Genomic DNA, 6,000 nt, shown 5'->3' with positions numbered 1-6,000 from the left:
GGCTCCTGGAAGACTTGAGGAGGAAGCGATGTGGTTCCCTGTGTACGATAAACTTGTTTTCTCTGCATATATAAAGAAGTATTTCCAAACCAGATACTTGGTTGAGCTTCCCTAGACCCATACCCCATCTCCTCTCTTGTGGGCCTCTGTGCCTCCAATGAGAGGCCCCTCCGGAGCAAGACCCTGGTCTGATGCCTTGATCCTCACTGTCCAGCCAATGCAGGCCATGCCCAGAGGAAGGGAACCACGTGCTGGAGTTCTGTACTCAATCCCCTCAGGGGGATGAAGATCAGCGAGGAGAGCAGCCAGGTATTGGGCACGGTTCTCCAGGTTTCAAGTGTATCTCTTCTTGATTTCAATGGGAAAGGGCAGTTTATTTGATTATTATATATTTTTTGATGAATAGTTTTTTTTAAGTAACATAAAATTTTGGTTTTTAAAACAGTTTCGTTGAAATCTAATTCACGTAACATATATTTTCCTCATTTAAAGTGTTCAATTCAATGGTTTTTCACAGAAATGAGCAACCATCACTATAGTAAATTTTACAACATTTTCATCATCCCCAAAGAGAAATCTTATTCCCTTTACCTGTCACTCCTCTATCCCTCCATGGTACCCAGTCCCTGGCAACCACAAATTTACTTTCTCTCTCTATGGGTTTGCCTATTCTAGACTTTCAGATTAATTAAATCATATAAAATGTAAACTTCTGTGTCTGGCTTCTTTCACTTAAATAATGTCTTCAAGGTCCAAGTGGTAGCATGGATCAGAAGTGAATTCCTTTTCATGGCTGAATAATATTCCATTATATGGAGTGACCACATCTGTCTGACCGTTCATGATGAACATCTGGGTAGTTTCCACTTCTTGGCTATTATGAATAATTCTCCTATGGACGTCTGTGTGCAATTTATTGCATGGACATTTAATTTTTCTTGCTTATTGCCCAGGAGTGTCATGTGGTAACTCTAAGTTTAATTTCTGAGGAATATATTAGTTCTTTTACCCCTCGTAACAACTCTATGAGGTGCAGATACTATTATTATCTTCTTTTGGCAGATGTGGAAAATGTGGCACGGAGAGGCTAAGTGGTTTGCTGACCTGCTGAAAGCCACATAGTGAATAAATGGTGGAGCCATGTTTTGAACCCAGGGACTCCAGCAGCAGAGCTCCAGTGCTTAATGCTTGCCCTGTGCTGCCCCTTGGCTCACAGACTGTGTCCAAGTTCCATGAGGTACTGGGACAGCCAGGTCTTTGCCTTTGGCCTAAGTCCATGCTTGCAGAGTCCTCCCACTACTGCTTGCAGGCTAAGGTCGTCAGTCTGCCAAGCCTGTTTCCTTTGTCCCCAGAGGAGCTAAACAGCCACAGCCACTCAGAAGGAGGCAGGGCTCTGGGTGGGTATGCAGGCAGGGCAGCCAGGGTTCTGGGACACGCTTTGAAAGGCCCACGAGTCTCCTCATTTGTTGCTGACTGTGGGCTACGTTATTAAGTATGAGGAGATTGATTTATCAAATTCAAAGGCAAAGAGAACCAGAGAACAGAAAGGAGAATGCTACATTTCCATGCAGGCAACGTGCCCTGTGCTTCGCATTGTCAATGACCAGAAGATATCAATTTACAGAGAATCTGCAGATGCTACAGCAGCCATGGTGAGCCTCCAGATCTTCTAATGAATAAGCCACCTCCCGTGGCCACATGAAGGGAGGGGTTGGAAAGAGAAGGAGAAAAATCCTCTTTAAAGAAATGGAGTTGACTGTCCCATAGAGGTGGCCTGGGGGTTGGAGCCAAAGCCGGGTAGATGGGGCCAGTAAGAGCTTTCCGCAGTCCGGGATTTGCAAAGCCTTGTGTCTAAATCAGCAGCCCCAATGCCATTTCAGCCTTCAGAGGGCCCAGCCGGAACCCCTTTCAAATGTGTGCCAGGTGACTCTGGGACAAATTAAACCTGCTGCGGGTAGAGCTCCGCCATTTCAGAAACCACAACAACAAAAGCAGGAATGCACCCCCACCTTGTCCCCACCTCAGGGGCAATCTCTGGTAACAGCTTTGGGTATCTTCTTCCTGATGAGCAGACTGGATTACTGCAGGTAGCAAGAACACGCATGAAAATATTGCTCTGTGTGTGTGTGTGTGTGAGAGAGAGAGAGAGACAGAAACAGAGACAGAGACAGACAGAGACAGAGAGAATGCTCTCCTTACCCCCGTTTCAAGCAGGAGCCCTGGCCTGGCTTCTTCAGGCACCCCCGTCTTAGAGGAAATTAGAAGATAAGCAATAGTGCGTTTAAGGCCACTTTCTTTCCTATCAAAGGCAAATGAAAGTGATGGTGCAGGCTGCTGGGCCGGCCAGAGCAGTGAGAGCTCACACTGCGGTGGGTATCAGGTACGTGGGGTGGGGTGGCTCCTGCTGCACTTTTTTTAAAAATAGCAAAACTGCATTTTAATGGTAGGTTTCTTTAAAGACATTCATTTAGTACTGAAAATTAAGACAATTGGTATGGAGCAGAAAAGTATTTGCTTTATTGCAATAATGTTTCCCCCAAACAATACCATGTAAAACCACCAATGTCTACTTCCACATCTCTTGGATCCAGTAATCTTTTCCTTCAGACTCTCACTACTGGGTCTCATGTTATCAACTTTAGAATCTAAAGACACACATGTGATGTGCCAAAACAATGGCCAATGACTCTAATGAGCATAATTCTTTGGCATCATTCTGCATCTTGTTGCCCATTCTTCCTTGTTTTAAATTCCCAGAAAGCATCTTTGCAAGTGACCATGGACATCCACACCTGTATTCAATCACATCTCCATCTTATGTGCAGGACAAGTCTTTAAATGCCAATCTCAGGCACCTCGGAGTTTCTCTTTCATGAAGAAACACCAAGTCCCGTTTCTGTTGCCCTTTTGGTTGGATCTTTTCTTCTTTGTCCTGCTGTTGGAAGAACTTTTTCTAATAGGTAGTAGAAGGACTGATGGTCAAGTTACTGAGGCCTTTAAATGGGATTCATGTGGAGGGACAGATGAAAGGGTGTTCGCCTCACTCTAAGGTTTGAAGAATGCTTCATGAAATGATATAGAAATTCAAATCTCAGTTGACTCTGATAATGCTTAGTGAGGGTTAGGCGCTGAGTGACGGCTCTCTTTTTTTATTAGTCTTTCAAGGTCCAAAGTAACTGTGGTTGCTCTAATGGCCTCTTCTGTTTTTTTTTTCAATCTCTTCATCACAGTTTTGCTCTAGGAGCAAACTTTCTGTGTGTGTGTGTGTGTCGGGGGGATGAGTAGTTAGTACCAGGACTGAGGGTCAAGTTGCCGAAGCCCTCTCTCAGTATTTCTGAGGAAGAAGGCTGACAAGCTGCTGTGTCTTCCTAAGAATTTTTTATGGAAGGTATCTGGGAAGACTCAGGATCCAAGATTGGGTTAAGCTTCTGTGGTGGCCCCATGGAAGTCCAGTCACAGTTTAAAGTTCCTCTTGGATCGTTGAGTCTGAGTAGGAAGGCAATGCTTGAGGCTCTCGAATTGGTACAAGTTGGCTTAGAAAGGATTCCAGCCAAGTGTGGGCAGTGGAACCCAGACTTCCGACATGAGAATTCCCATGTGCTTTTGATCTGCTACACAGTCCTCCACTGAGTGGCTTTAACCACTCCCTATTTTGGACACTTGGGTAGTGCCCAGTTTTTGGTTAGGTTGAACAGCGCTGTAATCAATGATTTTGTGCTCACATCTCTGAACACCCCTGCGAGTTTCCTATAAGAGATTCTTATCATGTCAAAAGCCAAGCCAGTTATCCTCAATCTCAGAATTTTCCATACAGGTTTCTGGACCCTACCTTAAAATGATCTTCTCTGAGGTTAGGGTCCAGGCAGGTGTATTTTTCAAACACTCCACAGGTGGTTCTGATAAACGGCCAAAGTTGAAACTTTCCTGAGAATTGGCAAAATGCCCCCACGACAGTTGCGTGTGTTTGGCTTCCAACCAGCGGTAAAGGAGAGAAAGGACCTGTGTGCCCACGCTCCAGCCACAGGGCCTGTTATCAGTTGTTACATTTGGGGCCAGTCTGATAGAGACAACATGACAGTGTCATTGGTGTTCGTGGCATTCTTTTCATTTCGACGGAGGCTTAGCATCCTCTCTGTGTTTGCTGGCAATTTGCATTTCTTCTATTAACTGACTCCTCATGCCCTTCGCTCATTTCCTCTTCAATGGGTAAGTTCATGTTTTTCTTAGTGATTTGAAAGAGCTTGATTTTAATTTTTCACATAGTACATTCAAAAGAATAAATGTTTATCAAGGTAAGTTTTAACTAAAAAGATGAAAATGGAAGATTCTAAAAAGAACAATTTTAAAAATATTGGGAATACAGAGATGATTCAGTTGAGCAAGACAGGCGAATAATGCTTTGAGCGGTCAGTTTCTGCGAAACCCTGTCGGAACAGGTGAGATAAGACCAATCTGTCTGGTTGTCTCACATAGCAAGTGGCTGTCGCTCTTCCCATAGTTTTGTAGTAAGCTATATCAGCTCCTGGAAGATATGCTGTAGAAAAATTGAATACCATTCTTTTTCTTCCTCCCAAATATAAACATGGTCTCTGTGGCCTTTTTATCCCACCTCAAATTGCTACATTTGTACTTTAAAAGGATCACTGTGCTTTTAAAACTTATTTTACCCCTGTATTTTATTGTAAAAATTTTCATATTTAAAGAGGTATACATTGAATCCTGATAGACTCACCTCCTGGATTCTACCAGAAACACGTTACTCTACTTCTTTTATCACATTTCTCTGTATCTCTCTACTCATCCCTCTATCTATCCATTAATCACCTTTTCTTATGTGTTTTGAAGTAAGTTATAGACATGAGTACACGTCACCCCTAACTCCAGTAGATCATTAACTGGAGTTCAATATTTGTTTAAGATTTTTAAATTTTAGGTAAAATTAACTTACAACAAAATGTCTGGATCTTAAGGGAACAATACTCTTTTTGGCAATGCATATGCCTGTGTAACCCACATCTCTATCAAATAGAGAATTTATCATCACCCCAGAAGGCTTCCTTGTGCCCTTTTTCAGTTAACCACCACTCTGGTCCCAAGGATCTCATCGTTCTGATATTTTTTAGTCTTCTCACATATTATTTTATCAAAGATTTAGCTTTTTGCAATTATAGTTGATATTTAATATTATTTTATATTCGTTTCAGGTGTACAGCATAGTGGTTAGACATTTATATAATTTACAAAAATGATTCTCCCAATTAATCTAGTACCCACCTGACACCATACATAGTCATTACAATATAATTGACTATATTCCCTGTGCTGTGCTTTAAATTTCCACAACTATTTTGTAACTACCAATTTGTACTTCTTAATCCCTTCACCTATTTCAACCAGGTCCCTAAAACCCTCCCATCTGGGAACCATCAAAATGTAGTCTGTATCTATGAGTTTGTTTCTGTTTATTTTGTTCATTCCTTCTGTTTTTTAGATTTCATATATAAGTGATAGCATAGGTTTTTTTTTTCTCTGTGGGATTTACCTCACTTAGCGCAATACCCTCTAGGTACACCTATGCTGGCACAAATGGTAAGATTTCATTCTTTTTATGGTGAGTAATATTCCATGTGTGTATGTACCACCTCTTCTCTGTCCAATTGTCTATTGATGAGCATTCAGGTTGCATCTATATCTTGCTATTGTAAATAATGCCACATTGGAAAGGGGGTGCATATATCTTTTTGAATTAGTGCTTTGGATTTCTTCATAAAAATACCTAGAAGTGGAATTGCTGGGTCATAAGGTAGTTGTATGTTTAATTTTTTGAGGAACCTCCAAACTGTTTTCCATAGCAGCTGCACCCATTTGCAATCCCACCAACAGTGCGCGAGGGTTCCCTGTTCTCCACATGCTCGTCAACACTTGCATTTTGATTTATTAATGATAGTCATTCTGACAGGTGTGAGGTGATATCTCGTTGTGGTTTTAATTTGCATTCCT

The sequence above is a fragment of the Rousettus aegyptiacus genome, unplaced genomic scaffold (assembly GCF_014176215.1).
Source record: "Rousettus aegyptiacus isolate mRouAeg1 unplaced genomic scaffold, mRouAeg1.p scaffold_m13_p_9, whole genome shotgun sequence".
NCBI classification, from domain to species: Eukaryota; Metazoa; Chordata; class Mammalia; order Chiroptera; family Pteropodidae; genus Rousettus; species Rousettus aegyptiacus.
This window is presented reverse-complemented; position numbering follows the sequence as displayed.